The sequence below is a fragment of the Pan troglodytes genome, chromosome 23, assembly GCF_028858775.2.
Source record: "Pan troglodytes isolate AG18354 chromosome 23, NHGRI_mPanTro3-v2.0_pri, whole genome shotgun sequence".
Taxonomy (NCBI): Eukaryota; Metazoa; Chordata; class Mammalia; order Primates; family Hominidae; genus Pan; species Pan troglodytes.
In genome coordinates, this window is record NC_086016.1 from 31,161,829 (window position 1) to 31,182,744 (window position 20,916).

A 20,916-nucleotide genomic window follows, 5' to 3' on the forward strand; every position below is an offset into this window, starting at 1 on the left:
ATAGGCCATAAAAGCGTGATGATATGGAGTAAATTGAATAATACTGGATTTTTGGCATTGCTGCTTCATTAGCATGAGGCACTGGATGGGGCAGGCGTGGAGGCCTGGTTAGGCTGGGCGCAATGCTCTAACATAAGCAACCATGGGCCTCACAGAATATTGGTGGTAGCCTTTCCCAGGATGGCCTTGCATTGCTAATAATGCTAAAAATGTCTGTGTTCAGAGAAAAACATTATGAAAGTCTTAATAGTCTCAATATTATCCCCTAAATAGCTTTTCCCTGGATTTTTTTCATCTGTCCTGGTCGTTTCTGTGTCATTGCCATAAAGTCACACAGCCAAAGTCACACAGCCATTCCGAGTATTGCAGTGACAACAGCAAGGATCCCAGCCAAAATCTTGTCCTCAGGAAGAGCTGAGACATGTTACTCTAATTATCACTGATGCTTTTCTTGCTTTGGCGTCATGTCTCACCCCTTACCCCCTCACTTAGTGGCATATTTGATGTTGTTCAGTCATCTGAAGTCACTCATTTATCCCCTGAATGTCCCCACTTGTTCCCCCAGTGGCAGCAGTCCCCCGGCCTGCAGGAGTTGTAGTGCAGGCTTGGGTGATGTGATTCCTGATGTAGGTGAGACCCCTGACCCAAGAGCAGTTCAGCAGCTGCAGCTGCTCAGAAGCTAGGCTTACACACCATCTCCCTGCCGCTCCGTGTTTGACAGAAAGCAGAGATGCTTCAGCCTCCTAGCTGCACTTAAAGGTAGCCTGGATGCAGTGAGCTTGACTAAGTATCTCCCTTTTGTAGCTCAGTGTAAAATACAGACTCTGTTTTTGGAATTCATTTATATGTTTATTAAGCACTGCCTGCATCCCAAGCAGTGTGCTAGACGCTGCTGATACAGTACTTATTAAAGTAGACAAGTTCACTGCCCCCATGGGGCTCCTGGTCAGTAGAGGAGACACAGAGACAACTAGCAGCAAGTAAACACAAAGACAACAAACAGGGCAACTGCAGATTGTGATGCAGCTGCAAGGCCAACAAACTGGGTGAGTGGGGCTTTTCTCTGCATAGGCTGCCTTGAGCCAAGAGCTCAGAGTCAAGGTTCCTGAAAGAAGAGAGGGAAAGATTCCCACAGCCCACTCCCCACATCAGAGCTTGCCTGCCTCCGCTCCGTCATCTGTTCTTTGACACATCTGCAACCTGGGGTGTGCTCTGATGCTTCCTGTCATTCTGTCACTTTCTAACCCATCAAACAGCACTTTGCTACCATATAAGTATTAGTATCTGCCTCCTGTCTGCTAAGAAATAAAATGAAGGCACTCAAGTCTTACAGAAAGTTAGCTCCTTTATTTTAGGTATCTCGTTAAATATTCTCTACTTGATTATTATGTGACAGTTGCTTTTAAATCCTCTGAAAGTTGCATAATATGCTATGTGATACGAAAGGATGTATATATAAAACCTTTATTTTTCTAATAATTGCCTATAACTTACCAGTTTGAATTGTTTTAACGCTTATTGTAGCCTAAGAAGTCCAAAGTTTAATTGAAATCCAGTTTTGTTTTTTGGCTTTGGGTTAATATTCTTCCTTCCAGGCTGGGCACGGTGGCTCATGCCTATAATCCCAACACTTTGGGAGGCCAAGGTGGGCAGATCACCTGAGGTCAGGAGTTCAAGACCAGCCTGGCCAACATGGCGAAACCCTGTCTCTACTAAAAATACAAAAATTACCCAGGCATGGTGGTGCACGCCTGTAGTCCCAGCTACTCACGAGGCTGAGGTGGGAGGATCACTTGAACCTGGGAGGCAGAGGTTCCAGTGAGCTGAGACTGCACCACTGCACTCCCGCCTGGGTGACAGAGTGAGATTCTGTTTCAAAAAAAAAAAAAATCCTTCCAGACTTCTTTCCCTCTCCCATGGTTTTAGGAAGGGAAGGACAGCTGGGCATGATGGCTTAACCCTGTAATCCCAGCAGTTTGGGAGGCCGAGGTGGGTGGATCACCTGAGGTCTGGAGTTCGAGAGCAGCCTGACCAACATGGTGAAACCCCGTCTCTACTAAAATACAAAATTAGCTGGGCGTGGTGGCACATGCCTGTAATCCCAGCTACTCAGGAGGCTGAGGAAGGAGAATCGCTTGAACCCAGGAGGCTGAGGTTGCGGTGAGCCAAGATCACGCCATTGCACTCCAGCCTGGGCAACAAGAGTGAAACTGTCTCAAAAAAAAAAAAAAAAAAAAAAAAAAAAAAAACTGAAACTGGCTTGGCTGATGAAAGTTGTATCTTATACTGTGAACTGAATAATGTTGCAAGAGATTAAGTGATCATTACTAAATGATGCCCCTGGTACTCGTGAAGGTTGTTGTCATAGTTCATGCAGACCTGCACAGTGTATCGACCTCATGTTCACATGAAGATCTAGATACCTGATCAACGAAGTGTCCACTCAGCCCCTGTCAGATGCATTCTGGGAGGTGAAGTGGCATGTGACTGCCTTGAAGGAAGGTGAAAGCCTAGAGACAGATTGTAATGGTTTAGAACTTTCTCTTTAGAAAATAGTGAATAAGGAAACAAGGCTTTGCTAGGGCAGGGGGTGGGAGCTCTGGCAAATAAGAGGTTCTTCTAGAACCCACTTCCTTTGTTCTACTAAGTAAAGTCTTGCTAACGCTGAATAATTATAGTCAAGAAAGCCTGAATGAGGCCATCCTTTTACTTGTTCAATAAAGGTTAATTTAAGGACCCAATGGGACTTGAGATAGAGCTTGAATTTAGGGATTTTTGCAAATTACCTGTTAAAGCCATGAAAACAGAAGTGTATTTGTTCCTTAATATGTGCATGACCTCTTACTATTTAAGAGTGATTACTGATTAACCAGGGAGTTTCAAAGGAGATGTTTTCATATTCAGATTTAAAGAAGTTGCTCCAGCTCAGAGAACTGGCTTCTGTTGGAGTGAGCTATGAACAGAGTAGGGCTGCTGTATCTCAGAGCATTGTTCATTCACCTGGAGAAACTTCCTTCCTGTGTCAAGCACCTGTAGCATGCTAGGGGTTGTGCCCGCCCAGTGGTGCACTAAAGCCACCTCTGCAATGTTTTCATCCAAGAAACATGAAGTAGGAAGGAAAAGTAACACTTGCCTAGAAAGGAAGGTTGTCTGCTCCCTATATTCTCTATGAAATTGAGACAGCTATTCTTTGCCCCCACAAATGGCCTTTAAGACAGAACCATTGAGTGTCAAAGACAGGCTCAGCCTCTGGAGTATACTTGTCTATTTCCATTTCCAAAGGTGAGATGTTTTCCAGGCAGAGCTCTGTCAGTTTTATGAAAGCCAAAAATGCATTAGCCACACAGGGTACACCTGTGCAGTATTTTAAGTGTAACTTGGTTGCCAACACTTGAATTGGAAAATTTAATATAAAAATCCACATTTCTACCTTCTCTTGAAAAATCAGAAGGTCTGGCAGTGCTGGTGTCCCATTTCTCCTGGTAAAGGAAGCCCCAGCTGCCTAGAAGTTGCCCCCATCAGGCAGGTATGCACTGTCCAGTCTGCCACGGCGCCTGCCACTCTCTGCTGTCCTCACACTGCAGCAGCACATCCATTGCCGTAAATCTTAAGTGTGGCCCCTGTGGACAATTGAGTTTGCAATCTGCGTTGTGTGATTTTTAAATTGCAGGGAGGAAGATCATCCAGGCTGTCTGTGGAAAGTTGAGCAAATCAAGTGTGAACACAGACCAATAATTTCTGACAGTCAAACCATAAATATGAAGAGGGACCACAGAGAAGCTGGATTAGCAGACTTGTATACTCTGATTTTGTCAAGCACTGGAAGACCAATTTAGGGTGACCATATCATTTGTCATCCAAGCTGAGACGCTTTTGAGAATGGAAGGGGTTATGGTGGGAGGAGAAATGTAAACTGGGGCTGTCCTGGGCATGCTAGGACAGAAACTGTGGACACCCTAGGCCTGTGAATGGGACATGGAAACAGAAAGCTTATATCCGTCAACCAGGGTGAGTGCAGAAAAGACTCATAAGAGGAGCTCACATAGAGGCTACGCTGGTATAGAAATAGTTCTAGAAAAATTGGGCAAGGTTTTGCAGAGAAAGGAGGCTTTTAGATGTGTCCTTAAGCATTGAAGCGCTTTGAGAGGTAATCAAGGGTCCAGGACAGCAGTTGAGGTAACCTATGCAACAGCTGGAAGATGTGCGTATGCCTTAACTTTTCAGAAATGGGGGAACTGTGTGGGTGGAGCATCTGGTGCTTGGAGGGCAGATAGTGTGGGAGGGGAGGGCGGACGGGCAGACCGGATCCAAACTGGATCCAAAGGAGAGTCTTGAACATTATAAGGAATTGAGACTTGAATCTGAGAAGGATGAGAAGACAGCTCAGGGCATCATGTATGGAATGAACTGGAAAAAGATTGGAGACAGAGAAACTGCTGCATTACAGGGTAGCAGGGATGCAAAGGGAGAGCCCACTTGAGAATGATTCTTTATGGAGATTGGATGTGGAGAGAGGAAGGGGAAGGGGTAGTGAGAGAAGAGGAGGAAGATTTGGGTTTCTAGATTTGTATGATGGTGATTCCCTTAACCTGAGACAAGTAATGTAGGTTTGGGAGAAACTTGGTGACTTTGACTTTGATCAGGACTAGAGCCCTGACTCTGACTTTGAACTGGAGCCCTTTGAACTCTAGCCCTGAAAAGGGTCAGGGCTAGAGATGAAGGTTGAGAAGTCATTAGATAGGGGAGTGTGTATTCAAACCAGGAGTCCAGAATGAGCTTGTCCAGAAAAGAGTATAGAGTAGGAAGAGAGAAGGGGTCCAGCATAGGACTTAAAGGAAAACAAGTAAGTGAGTTGGGACCATGTAAGAGTCAGTGAAGGGAACCCGAAGACCTCAGAGAGAAGAAAACAGAAATAGGCTGAGGAGCACAAAGCAATGTAAACAGGTTGGTAGAGTAGCAATAGTACAGATGACAACACGGGTGAGGTAGCATGGCCCTGTGCATTCATTTAGCACAGGTGTATCAGTTAGCTTTTGCTGCATAACAAACTGCCCTTAAAACATAGCACCCTAAAAACAACAGTCATTTTCATTGCTCATGATTCTGTGGGTTAGCTGAGCAGTTCTTCTGGTCTGTGCCAGCTTGGCTGATCTCTGTGGTCAGCTAGTGGTTCCTCTGGGACTGAGTGATCTAGGATGGCCTCACTCAAGTGTTTGGGGCCTCACCTGGGATAGCCATGCCCTCTCAACATGTGGTCTCTTATCATCAAGTAGACTAGCCCAGGCTTCTTACATGAGTGTTCTCAGGGTTCCCAGCCGCAAGAGAGGGCAAGCATGAACACCCATGAACTATTCGATCCCCTCAAGCATTTTCCTAGCTTCTGCTGGCATTGTATTTGCTCATGTCCCATTGACCAAAGCAACTCATGTGGCCAAGCCCAAATTCAAGGGGTGGAAAAATAAGCTCAATTTCTTGATGGGAGGAATCATAAAATATTGTGGCCATTTTCTTTACTCTAAGAGGTGTGAATGTCTTGTAACAGTTGGCAGGAGATATTTGATTCTTTGTGTCAATCATGTATCTTCCTTCTAGTTGAGCTAGGAAAGATTGAAGATTACAACAGAACAACTTAAATTCTGAGACCCATTTAATTGTGATTATTTTAATTCTGTTCCCATATGAAAGCTGAAGGTAGTACAGGGAAAAACAGTACCACTTGCATTCATGACATGAAGCTAAAGCGATTACTAAAGAAATTGATAATACCCAGTTCAAAACTCAAACACAGGTCCCCTCTGTCAAAGCAGTACTGTCTGATTTGCAGCAATTAACATCTTAGTGCCATGTTATTTAAGACTAGATCAATGATTAGCAATCATTAATTGGCACCTACCATGTACCCAAACTACACCAAGCACTTTACACCCATGAACTATTTAATCCTCTCAACAACCCTATAAAGTACAATCACTGTCTTAGTTCTACAGATGAGGAAACTAGGGATCAAATATTAAGTGTCTTGCCCGAGGATATCAGTAAGTGTGATAGAACCAGAAATAGGAAATAGGGATTTCCCTCAGGCCACTGGGCTCCCCTGACTGTGGGCAGCATTAGCAAGTATGCACCCCACCCCACCCCCATCTTGATTATCCTTATCTTGATGAAATATAGTTGTCCCCTCACATTTGTGGGAAATTGGTTGCAAGACCTCCCCCCCAATCCCCCCATGGATACCAAAAGCCACAGATGCTCAAGTACCTTATATAAAATGGTGGTAGTATTTGCATATAACCTATGCACATCCTCCTGTATACTTTAAATCATCTCTGATTACTTTATGATACCTAATACAATGTAAGTACTATGTATTAATAAATAGTTGTTATAATGCATGGTTCAGGGAATAAATGACAAGGAAAAAAAGTCATGTTCAGTACAGACACAACCATCCTTTTTTTTTTTTTTTTCCCCCAAGACAGAGTTTTGCTTTGTCACCCAGGCTGGAGTGCAGTGGCATAATCTCGGCTCACTGCAACTTCTGCCTCCTGGGTTCAAGCAATTCTTGTGCCTCAGCCTCCTGAGTAGCTGGGACTACAGGTGCATGCCAGCTGATTTTTTGTATTTTAGTACAGACGGGGTTTCACTATGCTGCCCAGGCTGGTCTTAAACTCCTAGACTCAGGCAATCCATCCACCTCGGACTCCCAAAATGGTAGGATTACAGGTGTGAGCCACAGCGCCTGGCCGCAACCATCCTTTTTCTTTTCCGAGTATTTTTCATCCGTGGTTGGTTGAATGCAAGGATGTGAAACCCACTGATAAGGAGGGCCCACTGTATACTCACGTCTACTGACCTGGGGTCTGCCTGCCTCCCAGAGTCCAGGTGGGCTCTGTTCTGCTGGTCTAACTTACCCATTCATCCAGATTTCATTGAGAGGGGCTTTGTGTGTGTGTGTGTGTGTGTGTGTGTGTGTGTGTGTGTTTGAGACAGAGTCTCGCTCTGTTGCCCAGGCTGGAGTGCAGTGGGGCAATCTTGGCTCACTGCAAGCTCCACTTCCTGGGTTTACGCCATTCTCCTGCCTCAGCCTCCTGAGTAGCTAGGATTACAGGCACCCACCACCACGCCTGGCTGATTTTTTGTATTTTTAGTAGAGATGGGGTTTCACCGTGTTAGCCAGGATGGTCTCGATCTCTTGAGCTTGTGATCCGCCCACCTCGGCCTTCCAAAGTGCTGGGATTACAGGCGTGAGCCACTGCACTCGGCCTGTTTTAAAAATACTGTAATCCCGGCTACTCAGAAGGCTGAGGGAGGAGAATCACTTGAACCCAGGAGGCGGAGGTTGCAATGAGCCAAGGTTGCGCCATCGCACTCCAGCTGGGGAAACGAGCGAAACTCTGTCTCAAAAAAATAAATAAATAAATAAATAAAAATAAAATAAAATACTGAGCCAGTTTTAGTAGATAGCAGAAGGAGGTATTATGTTGCTCGATCTGCATAATTTTTAAAACTGGCTTTGGAATTTTCCTATATTAACTAAAATTAAATGCATTCACATGGTGAAAGGTTGTCTGTGTCAAAATAGTTTTGCTTTGAAGTAATAAGAGGCAATAATGGAAAAAGAATCGTTGCAGATTCTCCCCTCACTCCTTGTTTTAATCTTTTTTTTTTTGGAGACAGAGTCTCGTTCTGTCCCCCAGGCTGGAGTGCAGTGGCAAGATCTCGGCTCACTGCAACCTCCGCCTCCCAGGTTCTAGAGATTCTTCTACCTCAGCCTCCCAAGTAGCTGGGATTACAGGCACGCGCCACCATGCCCGGCTAATTTTTTTATATTTAGTAGAGGCGGGGTTTCACCATGTTGGCTAGGCTGGTCTCGAACTCCTGACCTCAAATGACCCACCCACCTCGACCTCCCAAAGTGCTGGGATTACAGGCGTAAGCCACCGTGCCCGGCCTTGTTTTAATCTTTATTGAAGTATAATAGACATGTGATAAACAGCACATATTTAAAGTGCACAATTTGATAAGGTTTGACCTATATGCACACACATACACACACACACATGCACACACACACACCCATTAAACCATCACCACAATCAAGATGAACATATCTGTCACTCCCCCCACATTCCCTCAATTCCCCTTTAAAATCCCTCCCTCCCTTTCCTGGCTTCCCTGCCAAACCCCAGACAACTACTGATCTGCTTTCTCCTACTGTAGACAAGTTTGCATTTTACAGAATTTAACACGAATGGAATCATGCAGTATATACTGCTTATTCTGGCCTCTTTGACGCAGCATAATTATTTTGAGATACATTCATGTGGATTGTGTATATCAGTAGTTCATTTCTTTTTATTACTTTTTAAGAAAAGAGAACGCTGCTTTTTTTACTCTGAACTTGGGCCAGGACGATTGAAGTTACCTACGAATTGTACATTAACCAACTAATGGCAGTGAAGAGTTAATCTGTAACTTCATCTGTTAGCTGTTAACGTGACCCCCAAACCTAACCTCCTCTTGACTGTCAGATCCTGATCCCAGACACACTTTCTCTAAAGGCTAAAACTGAAGTAGGACTGGAGACTTGGGGAGCCTGGTATTTCTGAGTCTTGGTTGGTCCCTGCCCGTCACTGGATCTTGGTGTAGCATGGTCTCATGATAGTGTGAGAACAGAGTTAGGTATGTGACTGTGTGACCAGCAGTACTCTGTTAAAAACCTTGACTTTAAATTACTTCATGAAGTTTCAGATGGGGAAAAAGGAACCCACAACCCTGACTTTTGTCAGCTGTCCGTCTTATAAGTGTGAGTTACGCAGATGTCCTAATCCTCTTAGAAGCAAACTCAGTAGGTTGGAGAATTTATTGTTGTTACAGATACTCACTTTAAAATTTATTAAGTGAACTGAATTGGTATATTTGAAAATACTTTAATTTACCCTTCTTTTCAAGATTCCATCTCCCTTATAAGCTACCATACACTTGCCTGCTAGCAGGTCCTTTATAGTCAACTTCCCTGTAACAAATGAGAGTTTTTTGGGTATAAATTTATGGGGTACAAGTATAATTTGGTTACATGGGTATATTGCATAGTGGAAAAGTCAGGGCTTTTAGTGTAGCCATTACCTGAATTATGTATATTGTACCCATTAAGTAATTTCTCATCCTCCACCCCCCTCCCACCTCCAACAAATTGGTTTTTAAAAAATTCTTTCCTTAAATGCTTGGCTTCAAATCTCCTGGTACAGGAATTCGGTAATTCTGATAAAAAATTGCTTGAAATAATACACAAAATGTCTATGTGTTTACTAATAGATCCTGATTAAAGTTATTATTGAGAAACTAACATTGGAGTCCTCTAAATTCTGATTTCCCAAAAAACAAAAAATCTTCAATATTATAAAACTTAATGGACTCTACAGAAGTCGGGGCAGGGTTGACAGGAAGCAGTTGGCTCTGATGGAACACCCTCCCCCGCTGCCAGCACACTCTGACCTCAGGAAAGTCATGCCTCCTTTGCAAATCTTGGACATGGGACTAGGTGTGCTTTCATCCCACTCCAGGACTGAGGGACACTTGATTCAGATAGACCATAGTCAAGGTCCATGTTGCCTAAGAGACCCTCTTTGTCCCCCAGCATGAGGACTGCAGTGACTTTCAAGTGGCTCCCAGTAGTGGAGAAGCAGGCTGCTTCCCTTGCATGGGATACATTAACTCCCAGGCATGGAGAAACAGGCTCAGTTCCCTACGGTGGGCTATATTAGCTCCCACAAATGGAGAAGCAGGCTCAGTCTCTCCTTGGGTGTGCTGCATTGTCTCCCAGGAATAGAGAAGTAGGATCAGTCATTTATTCCATGTGGGGCTGTCTGGCCAGAACTCTTCCCTCCAAAGGGAGTGGTTTGTGGTCCCTCTTCTGGATTTGGCTCACCAGTCTTTCCAAATGTCCCAGCCACCTGGTAGGTATGCAGTTTGATTTGTTTAGCCCCCAAATGCCAGCCAGTTCCCCATGCCTGCCTGATAGCTGGGTGCCTCTTGAGCCAATGTCGGCATATTCTACAATTACCTGCTTATTTGTGGGGGTTACATAGTGCTTGTAGTTATAGCTCTCTCCACTTACCCACAAACCAGACTGCCAAACTCTTGGATCATAAAACAAAGTGTAAGCACCCTGGATCATGACCCAGCTCTTTTCCTGTTCTTCTTTTGAGACTTTCCTAACAGGAAAGGCTCTGGGTAATTGATAGAGATTATCCCTGATTCCCTTAATGTAACCTTTTTACTCTTTCCTTTTCCTGGGATTAAGCTGTTCTTTTGCAAGAAGTCCTTTTCTTAATGACAGTCATTCACCTATTATTGACCAAAGGAAGCGATCCGGCCCAACTCCACCTTTCTGTGGTTCAGTCTCTTTCATTATAATGACTTTCAAAGGCATTAACTGTTTTTTTTTTTTGCTTTCAATTTTCTGCACTGTTAAAGGCTGTCAAACTATACTTTAATCTGCCTTCCTGAAACAATAATTGCCCCTGTATTTGTTGGTGAATATGAGTGTTAATATTGAGTAGATGTTTTAATATTTGCTGAGGGTTCCCAGGCAGTGTGCGTTGCTACTGAGGTCTGCTGTTCACAAGATAACAAGTTGATATAAAGTGGAGACACATAGGCTCACTCAGCAGTGCCTTTCTTCTTCTTGCAGTCCTGTGATATTCCTCTTCTTCAGGGCACTTACCTCTCACTGTGCATGTAGGGTCCCTAGTATAACTACTAGAACACCATAAGAAGAGGCACTAGATCTTTTAGGACTAGGTTCTTTTGGCATATGATTGTACCTTCATGGTATATGCTCAATAAGTATTTGTTAAATTAATGAATATTTTGTCTGGAAGCACATTGCCACAGGACTGGGCCTTGGTGTAGGGATTAGGGAACCCCTTCCAGAAAAAATAAAATTTCAGGTAGTGACCCAAAAATGTCAGTAAACCATAGTGACTGCTTGGATGCTGTGTTCCAGAAACTAAACTGTGGGCATGCCAGCTGCCACCAACAGAAAGGGTAATCACTAAATAGTTGTTAAGTTTATACAATGGCCATGTGAGTGGATGATAATACCCAACCATGCAACCCTGTGTTACTTTTTTTTTTTTTTTTTTTTAAGACAGAATCTCACTCTGTCGCCCAGGCTGGAGTGCAGTGGTGCCATCTTCGCTCACTACAACCTCCACATCCCAGGTTCAAGCAATTCTCCTGCCTCAGCCTCCTGAATAGCTGGGATTACAGGTGCCCACCACCATGCCTGGCTAATTTTTGTATTTTTAGTAGAGACGGGGTTTCACCATGTTGGCCAGGCTGATCTCGAACTCCTGACCTCAAGTGATCCACCCGCCTCGGCCTCCCAAAGTGCTGGGATTACAGATGTGAGCCACCATACCCAGCCTCTATGCCACCTTTTGCTAACCTCTCCCCTATACTTGGTGTGTCTGCTGCCTCCACCAGCACCTTTGATATCCAGCTGCTGGCTGGCCTTCTCTTCCTCTTCATTCTGGCAGCTTGGCCTCCATGAAGTCTTTCCTGACCACACCAGCCTATGGCACACATCACCCCCGTCCAGGATCCTCCATTGCAGAACTGTATTGAGCATCCTTCAAAATAATCCCACCCAATTAAACTCTTAATCCATTTGTTTCCCTTGTTGGTCTAGTTCCATTTCTCTTTCTTTCTTTTTTTTTTTTTTTTTTTTTTTTTTGAGACGGAGTCTTGCTCTGTCACCCAGCCTGGAATACAAGCGCATGATCTAGGCTCACGGCAGCCTCCTGAGTACCTGGGATTACAGGTGCAGGCCAACATGCCCGGCTAATTTTTTGTATTTTTAGTAGAGACGGGGTTTCACTATATTGGCCAGGCTGGTCTCAAACTCCTGACCTCAGGTGATCTGCCTGCCTCAGCCTCCCAAAGTGCTGGGATTATAGGCATGAGCCACCGCGTCCAGCCTCTAGTTCCATTTCTTTAACCTAGTGGATTGCAAGCCCCTCACTGCTTTCCAGCCCAAAAGGGGCATTGATGGGATTGTGAACACAGGACAGAAAGTAGTATTAATGATTATTGTTACACCCCAGATGCGTGGTAGGGATGCTTGGGAGCACCTTTATTCTCCAGCTAGCATTAGCTGTCGGGCTGAGGAAGGCTAGCTTGATGACTCTGCCACTTTTCTCCTTCCCCCTCCATCATCGGCACCATTGTGATGACTATTGAGTACCAGGACTGGAACGCATTTGGGAGAAATAAAAGCATAGATTTGACACAGCCTTCATTCTGTTAGCCTATGGAAAGGTGATTATAGCACTTGTTACTTGAATTAGACCCGAAAATATAGCACATTTTAGGGTCTAATTCAATATAGGACATTCTGCGTTTAACTTATGTTTTACAGCCTAACTCATGACTGCTATGGCCAATATCCCTTCTCCACACCCCCAGACCCCATCACTAAAATTCCTTCTAGTGTCAGAACTGTCACCACTTATCACAGATAAGTGGATATTAGTTGGGCAGTTGACATACAAGTTCTGTGACTTGGTTAGCTCAGTTCAGAGTATGTTTGAAGGCTTACTTCAAGAAAGCATGTGTTTCATTTTTTAAAAATAGGTCTTAAACCTGAAAATGGTGTCCTTGAGATTCTCATCTTTCTCTATTTTTATCCTGTTATCGCAGAAGACCCATCTGGAACTTGCATTCCATTGCTGTCTCCTACTCAAGGCAGAGGCTCCTATGCAAGACCCTGGGACTCCTGTGGCATAGAGGCCAAAGGCCTGGACCCAAAAGTCAGGAGGACTTCTGCCACAAACCCCAAAAGCTTGCCCCGTATAAATGGTTGCTCTTGTGCCCATGGCTGTGTGTCCACCCAGCATTTTTGTGCCTGCTGGGTTCCAGGTGCCATGCCAAGACCTGGTGACCAGAGGATGTCTGTGATCATTGTTGTTTGGAGGCTTTTGATTGTGAGGGACCCAGACTTCTGCTTTGGGGGTATCTTTCCCCAGACATCACAAAAAGCTCAATTGTTTATTGCCTCGAAGACACATTTTCTCTTTAACAAGCACTTTCCTTAAGTCTGAGGTAGAGTAGCATAAGTGGGTTTCTTGAAAACCAGAAATGTAGCTGAGAAAGCAGTTGGGCCATTCTAGGAGGGAAAGAACAAGGGCTTGATGAGTTAGGTTAAGAAGCACATTCCCAGCTCATCATCTCTCCCTCTCTTACCTCCTTAGCATCTTGGTCTGTGGTTACGCATCTTGGCTGCACCTAAGAGTTGGCCTGAGGAGCTTTCAAACCTACAAAGGCTAGATCTACCTCCAGCCCGGTTCCCATTAGTCAATCTCCAGGAAGGAGTCTACCCCTCTATTTTTTATTTAATTTTATTTATTTATTTATTTATTTATTTTTGAGATGAAGTCTCACTCTTGTCCCCCAGGCTGGAGTGCAATGGCGCGATCTTGGCTCACTGCAACCTCCGCCTCCCGGGTTCAAGTGATTCTCCTGCCTCAGCCTCCCGAGTAGTTGGGATTACAGGTGACTGCCACCATGCCCAGCTAATTTTTGTATTTGTAGTAGAGACGGGGTTTCACCATGTTGGCCAGGCTGGTTTCGAACTCCTGACCTCAGGTTACCTACCCGCCTCGGCCTCCCAAAGTGCTGGGATTACAGGTGTGAGCCACCATGCCTGGCCCCCTCTATTATTTAATAAGCTCCCCCAGGCATTCCGACATACCACTGGGCTGACAGCCACTGACCACCCTCTGCCAGACTCATGCTGTGTCATCATTTCTTGGCCTAAACTGGGACGTCCCTGCATGTATATGAAGTGTAACATGGTCATGTCAACTTCCAGAAGCCTTCAGGAGATAGATTCAGTGTCATCCCCATTGTGCAGATGAAATAAAACAGAAAATTCATCACATGCTCACAGTCACAGAGCTGGGAAGGTGAGCTAGGATTTCAGTCCAAGCAGTGTGAGGTACCCCCTTTTCTTCCTGCTCTTCCACTATGGCAGTGCTAAAAAGAGCCTGGGTTGGCCAGCCTGGCTTTGGTAGGGTGTCATCAAACTGACTGCACCCAGATAAGAATAACATGGCTGAGGGGGGCCATGTAACTGCCCTTCTCTAGAGAAAGGGATTTGATTCTGTAGCTGTTATAAATGATTTTGGTTTAAGGTGAAGAGATAATGAAATTTTCTTAAACTCTACTAATACAAAATCATGTAAAAGGAGTCAATATCATAGGGTACACAGGGGACCATTTTGAAACAACTTAGATCCTTAAGAATAAAGGATGAAAGTTGTAGTGTTGGTGAACTTGCATTGGCTACAATGGCAATGAATATAACGCCTTTGGATGAAATAGTCTTTGACTAAATAGGCCTGAGTTTTTAAGCAGGTAACCCTGTACAAAAGTAGGAAAATGTTCCACCCTGCCACCTCTCAGGGAGGGCCAGATGTGATGCAATGAGTGTGATAGGCAGCAAGGGGAGAAAAAAAATCCCTCCTTATGTTGACTACATGAGCTGCATGACATTTGTAAAGGGAAATTTCAAGAGAAGGGAGACCAAGTGGGTTAGGATAAGAGCTATCTGGAATTTCCTTGTGTTACCAGGAAATATAATACTTACATAAGCTATTAATGGAATATTTGGAGGTTCAGCATTCACATTGATATATGTGTACATATCTCCATTACACTTGATTTTAGAACCCCCTGGGACAACATGAGTATTTCTCTGGCCTGGGATTATGGAGAGAGGCTTAGGTCAAATGTCAGCTCTCCACTTTGTGGCTGAGTATCCATGGGCAAGTTATGTAACCTTTGAGCCTCCAGCTGTAAAATGGGGATCAACACCACCTCCCTTGCAGAGTTGCTCTGCAGATTCAGTACCATTTGAAAGCACTCGGTGCCTTGCCTGGAACATTAATAGGTACTTTCCTGACTTTCCCTCTTGGAATCTCAGTACCACTCTATGACCAAGCAGGGGGGCCGTGCTTTAAGGCCCCTCTTTTAAACCTTCTGGCCACAGGGTGAGGAGTCCAAGGGGAAGCCCCCATCCAAACCATTCCCAGCATCCCTAAACTCCCCTAAGATGACCTTGTGTTGGTTTCTAGCCCTTACAGACCTCTCTTCTAGGACCATCCTCCTGGAGGCACAGTGCACTGGCAGCATGCCCCTCTTCCCAAGGATGTAGACACAGCTTGGCCTCAAAGCCTAGGGTGTTCACCTGCCTGTGTACAACCCCCTCAAAGTGCAGGGTGGACCAGGGGTCAGCTGTCTCCACACTGACATGCTCTGGCAAGGAGCTCCAAGGAGTTGGAAAGCTCACCTGGAACCTATGTTTCAAGTTCTTATGAAGGTACATATGTCAAGATAGAAGAGTAAGATCTATTTTATTTACTAGTTTGTTAGCCCTTGTCCCCGTCCCACGAATGTTAGAAGCAAGCAAAAATGCTTTCATCCAAATTACCTTCCTCTTCATAAAAATAAGAAAATCATGTAATCAAAATAATCTTCTGCCTTCTCAATGAGTTTACCACCTGATTCAGCAATTTTCTAACACCTTCCTTTGCCTCACTGTAAGTAGTCCCAGTGCATGCTGGTTAGATGGCCTCTGGGTCTACATCAGTCCAACTGAATCAGGAGAGGAGCTCCAGAAGGTGCACTGGACAGTCATGCCAGAGGCCGTGTGCAATTTTAGGTTAGATCAGTGGTTCTCTGCCCTATCTGAATTTTAAAATAACTGCGAAACTTCTAAAAAATATATTGCTGCTGGGGTTTTATCTATATAGATCAAACCATCTCTAGGGGTAGGTCCTGGGCACGAGTTTTTTTGTTTTTGTTTTTGTTTTTTTTAATCTCCCCAGTTGCCTCCTCCGTGAGCAAAGGTTGAGAAGCACAGCTGCCCCTGTGAGGAACTCAGCCTTCAGAGAGAGCCTGCCCGCCGCCTCTCATCCTCCAGAGAGGCTGTAGGGTGTCCAGACTTTGCAGGCACTGTTGTTCCTCGTTAAGCCTGATGCTGCCACCTAATTAACACTTGTTTATATTAATTAGTTGCCATATGCATTGAAGGGGGGTGGTCCTTTTTGAAGTTTCTAGTTGCGGACTATATAAGATTTGGCCTGAAGTGGGACTTCTGGAAACTCAACCAAGATAACGACTTCCAGGTTCTTCCAAAAGCTTATCTTCCAGGCATAGGCAGGTAATGAAACAACCCAACTGCGGTTTTTTCCGTAACATCTTTCACCCCACAGTATCGATGGAGCAGGAGGGTGTGGACAGGCTTTCCTGGGTTTTTGGTGCTCCTTGTCAGGTGTTAAAACAAAGAGGATCATTGTGTTTCTTGGAACTGGCCTAAACGTCTATGTTTAAGATTAAGATCTAGGGAAATGCATTTCCGTTTGACACCCACTAGTTTCTGATTGTGAAAAGGGTACCAACCTGTGCAATGGCGCCGCGACCCGGCCGCGGACTCCAGCCTCTAAAGTCGGGTACCTTTAATTAGGAGAAATTAAGTGGGGCTGCTACATATTTTGAGAATAAGTAACACTATTTAAACTTAGGCAGCCTTAACCACTAACTTAACCGCTGAATTCTCGCTGCTACATGTCTCCTAAATAGATCAGCATAATCTTAACTAGGACTTAAAATGCATCATCTTCGTTCCGGAACTCAGAACCTGCAGCCGACGGGAGCCTTTGGAGGCTTAATGACTTTAATTATGGCGAGAAATATCTTCTCCCGGTGGGGAGGGGCGCGGCCGGTGGCGAGGAGGGCACTTTCCCGGGTCGGAGAAGGCCGGATGGCAGCCCGCCCCGAAAGTCCCGGCCCGCTGGATTGGGGGTTCGGGGGTGGGGGGAACATAGAGAAGCAGGGCTGGTGGAGGGGAGGAGGGACCCTGCAGGGCGGTGCACGAGGGGTGGGAGTGGGGAGGAGGAGGGCTCCTGGCGCGGGGAGGAGCCGCGGGAGGGGGGATGTTGGCCGCAGGGCCTCGGAGTTCTGAGCTGTGTTTGTGGCTTCAGCGCTTTGATCTCCTGCCAGGGAAACCTGGAAGGTCAGGCCGGGCTGCAGCCAAGCCCTGGAGCGAGGAGCCGGCGGGTGGAGCTGGCAGCACTGCGCCACCCACCCTCACCTCCCAACCCCCCAAGCAGTGAAGCCCGCCTGGCCGCCCTGGCCTCTCGCCCCCGCTCCTGCCGCTGCCCCTGCCCCTGCCCCTCTTTACCTCCTGTGTGTTGGTCTCCTGTAGGCCGTAGATTAAGGGGCTCCAAGTCTTGAAAGTAAGCTAGCCAAATGCCCTGCAAGTTTGGCTTAGTAAAATCATGTATGTTGTATATACTTTAAAAGAAACCAGATATTTTTTTAAAGCTGTGTGCGTCCCTTTCCTCCACCCTCCTCATCCCCACCCTAGTACAAATTACCCAAGAACCACAGGTGATTCCCCCTGCTGGTTCGTGAGTGTTAGGGTCTAGTTTGCCTCTCCTCTTCTACCACCACCACCCCCGTTCCTGGCACCAGGATTTTCTCACCGGTTACCCGTGTGCTCTTGGTGTGTGACCTCATTTCCTATGGAATGAAAAGTTTCTGTCGGAAAACAGGGCCCTTGGTGAGGCAGGCCTTGGGAGCCCCCTTGCCCAGCGAGAATGTCCTGTGTCATGCAGTGACTCATGCTTCAGAGAACAGCAGCTGACCAGAATGTTCAAGAGCCTGGTGCCTGGGTGGTCACTACTAAGTGAAGAACTCGAGGAGGAGGAAAGGAAAAAGTGAGGAGTAAGGATTTAAAATCCACTTAGTGGCCTCCAGAGGGAGGGGGTAACAGGACTCAAAGAGCCTGGGCTCTCTGGCCTGGGGTAGGACCCGCCAAGAGGGACCTGTGGGCGTCAGGCGTGGCCAGTCCCTAGGACCGGCTGGGTGCTCTCCATCGTGTTAACCGCCCTTTTCCCCTCCCTGACCACAGGAGCAGGCCTGGTGGCGGCAACAGAAACAGGGCTGGTTCCTGCCGCCCTGCATTTCAGCAGTGACATGTTCCAGGCTCCGGCTCTAGATGGCTGTGTCTCTCAAGCCTTCAAGCCTATGCTTAAGTCTCTTGTTACCCCAAATTAGGGCACCATTGAGTTGGGGATTTTGAAGCTGTGGTAGAATTTGCCACCAGTTCACCCAGAGAGCCAAGGCGCCAGAGCTTCGCACCAGGTGGGGAAAGCAGCCAAACCTGCACTTTCCTGGGGTTGGGCCGCTGTATGGTGTGGCCATATTTCTCCGCAGGTTGCAGGATGAACTCCATCAGTCTTTTAGGCTGGAGGAAAGTCAAGGCCCCCTAGTGATAATGGGAGGAGGCTGTAAAAATTCACATACAGCCTGTTCTTGTGGACATGGCCAAGGGTAGTCATCTGGCCAGCTTTCTTTTGGTAAAGGTACTAAGGGAGGCTCCCATTCCTGCAGAATGGATGGAACAAACACTGCAAGTGGTTGGGCTTGTTTTCAGAGAGCTTTGATATCCAGAGATGAGCACACGCAGGGGCTGGGGCCTGATACAGATCCACAACAAGGCCAAGCCACTTTTAGTGCCTGGGGTCAAGGTTGGCCGGAGGAGACACGATGTCTGCATTCGAACTGACAACCAGTAAAAAGGCTGTCAGGAAATGCAACAGCAGAAGATGGCACCAGTAATAAGAAACCGAATCCTGAGAATCTTAAAGTGCGAAGAATATTATGTTCCAAGAAAATCTGGTAGAGAACAGACCTTTCTAAAAAGTCAAAGGGAGGAGATAGGTGGCCTAGAGTGAGCTGCAATCAGTGCTTTCAGTAGCAGGGCCCATGGTGTTTGATGCTAACCCCTAGGGCAAAAGCTGATCTTTTAGGTTAATCAACAAACATTTTTTGGCCATTTACCCTGTGCCAGGCCTTTTGCCGGGAATTCAGCAGGAAAGAAGTCTGACACACTGGCTGCCCTTTAGTGAAGGAGGCATTTTAAGTAAACAATGACAGTGTGATGTCATAAGTGCCACAGTGGTGGAGCACAGCATAAGGCCACTGGGCACCGCAGCCTGAGGGAATAATACCTGAACAGAGAGAGAAGCAGTAAATGAACCCTGTGGCGGGGGGTGGGTAATGTGCTCCTCATTGTTGGTCTCCTGTTACCCCAAATGTGGCCACCATTGAGTTTGGGATTTTGAAGAGAACTAAAAGAAGCTCAGTCTAGGCCGGGTGTGGTGGCTCAGGCCTGTAATCCCAGCACTTTGGGAGGCCAAGGAGGGTGGATCACCTGAGGCCAGGAGTTCAAGACCAGCCTGGCCAACATGGCGAAACCCTGTCTCTACTAAAAGTAGAAAAAATTAGCCGGGCATGATGGTGCACACCTGTAATCCCAACTACTCGGGAGGCTGAGGCAGGATAATCGCTTGAACCCAGGAGGTGGAGGCTGCAGTGAGCTAAGATTGTGCCACTGCACTCCAGCATGGGCGACAGAGTGAGACTCCATCTCAAAAAAAAAAAAAAAAAAAAAAGGCTCAATCTAGTTCAACTTAGGAGTTTGAGTGTTGTGTTCAGAAACAATAAGCAGGAGGAAGTCACATCTTACCCTAAGAGCAGCACAGTCATTGGAGAAGGGTGGTGCAGGTCAGATCCATGATTGAGAACGGTCCCTCTGCTACTGCATGGAGACCGTGTTGGGGAGGGGGCAGGGGCGTGCAAGGTGGGCTGGGCTCAGGAGCCCCCAGAAGAGAATGTTGTTGGGACTTGTGAGAAATCTGGTGTCCTGGCCAGGGTGGCAGCAGTGGGGACGAAAAAACGATGGATGGATTTGGAAGTCAGAATCAGCAAAATTTGGTAAGCCATTGGGCATAGGTGAAAAGGCAAAGGGCTGCAGTTTTGACTTTGCCCCATGGGTGGAGGAATGGGGGAGATGGGGTACCTCCTTGAGGAGGGAGCCCAGGTTTGGGGGAAGTAAGGATTGTATGAAGAGCAGGCCCATGGCAAGACCCCTTGCACCTACATCCACCCGAGCAAGAAATGACCCAGAAATGTCCGGGACAGTGTGCTGTGCTCTGCGAATAGCTGCAGAAGTAACTTGGGGACCCAAAATAAAGCAGAATGCTAATGTCAAGTCCTGAGAACCAAGCCCTGGGACTCTGGTGCCATTTCGGATTCTCCATGAGCATGGTTTCTGCCCCCTTCGGTCACACTACTTATATGTAAGTCTGTCAGAGAAGAGGCCCAAGTGAACACTCACTTGGATAAGAAGGGGAGAGACCTCAGTGTCTTCATGCTGCTGCTTGCTAAGCAAGGTCTCTTCACCCAGGACAGCAGCAACTGTGTTATGACAGACAATTCCAGAAGGTCCTGGATTGTGTCTTCCTTGGGATGCCTGGCACCCAGTTGGCCCTCTTCAGTAGTTGTCAGATGGAACTATATACTCGAATGTTTCCATACTGATAACCATCTCATTTAAATTACAGGTGCCATTTAGTAATTGGTTTCCAGATCAAAATGTAGGTCTTCTGTCATATCCTTCAGCCTTCCACCTGTGAGTTAGAGTGATGGGGAGTGGGTTAAGGGGATGATACTCCTCTCACCTTGACATACCATGAGCCATGGAGCAGAGTCCTAAAGCGTGCTCCATGGAAGGGAGAGTGTTAACAGGAGTTGCTGCAAACAGGCTTTGTGTTCAAAAAAGTTTGGGATGCTGGGTAAAATAGGAGCCTCTAGCATGTTAATGATGTATATGTCAGGGATAGCTCTGGAATGTGCAGCATTTCTCAAAGGACACCGACCAGGAAAATCATTCCCTTAGTAGATGCACTTTGGGAAAGGCTACTATAGAGATATGAGGCAAGTGAAGCCATGTTCTTAATTTCTTACCCATTTGCCCTTGGAACTAAATGTACATGCTCTTCC

At 46.2% G+C, this 20,916-nt stretch overlaps 1 protein-coding gene and 1 long non-coding RNA gene across 4 annotated transcripts in view; one reads left to right on the forward strand and one right to left on the reverse strand.

Annotated features, from left to right (window-relative positions):
• ZNRF3 (zinc and ring finger 3) overlaps positions 1-20,916 on the forward strand; it is a 170,337-nt gene that overhangs the window by 130,156 nt on the left and 19,265 nt on the right. The gene's annotated exons all lie outside the window — the stretch shown is intronic.
• On the reverse strand, positions 13,040-19,036 carry LOC104003733 (uncharacterized). Of its 3 annotated transcripts, none has more exons than XR_008541725.2 (3): positions 17,553-19,036; positions 17,249-17,361; positions 13,040-13,171 (listed from the first exon to the last, which is right to left on the reverse strand). It is a non-coding gene; the product is annotated as an uncharacterized LOC104003733 (long non-coding RNA). The 3 variants fall into 3 exon arrangements; XR_001712617.4 differs by having other exon boundaries at positions 17,445-19,036; XR_010155923.1 differs by lacking the exon at positions 13,040-13,171 and adding an exon at positions 15,892-17,060.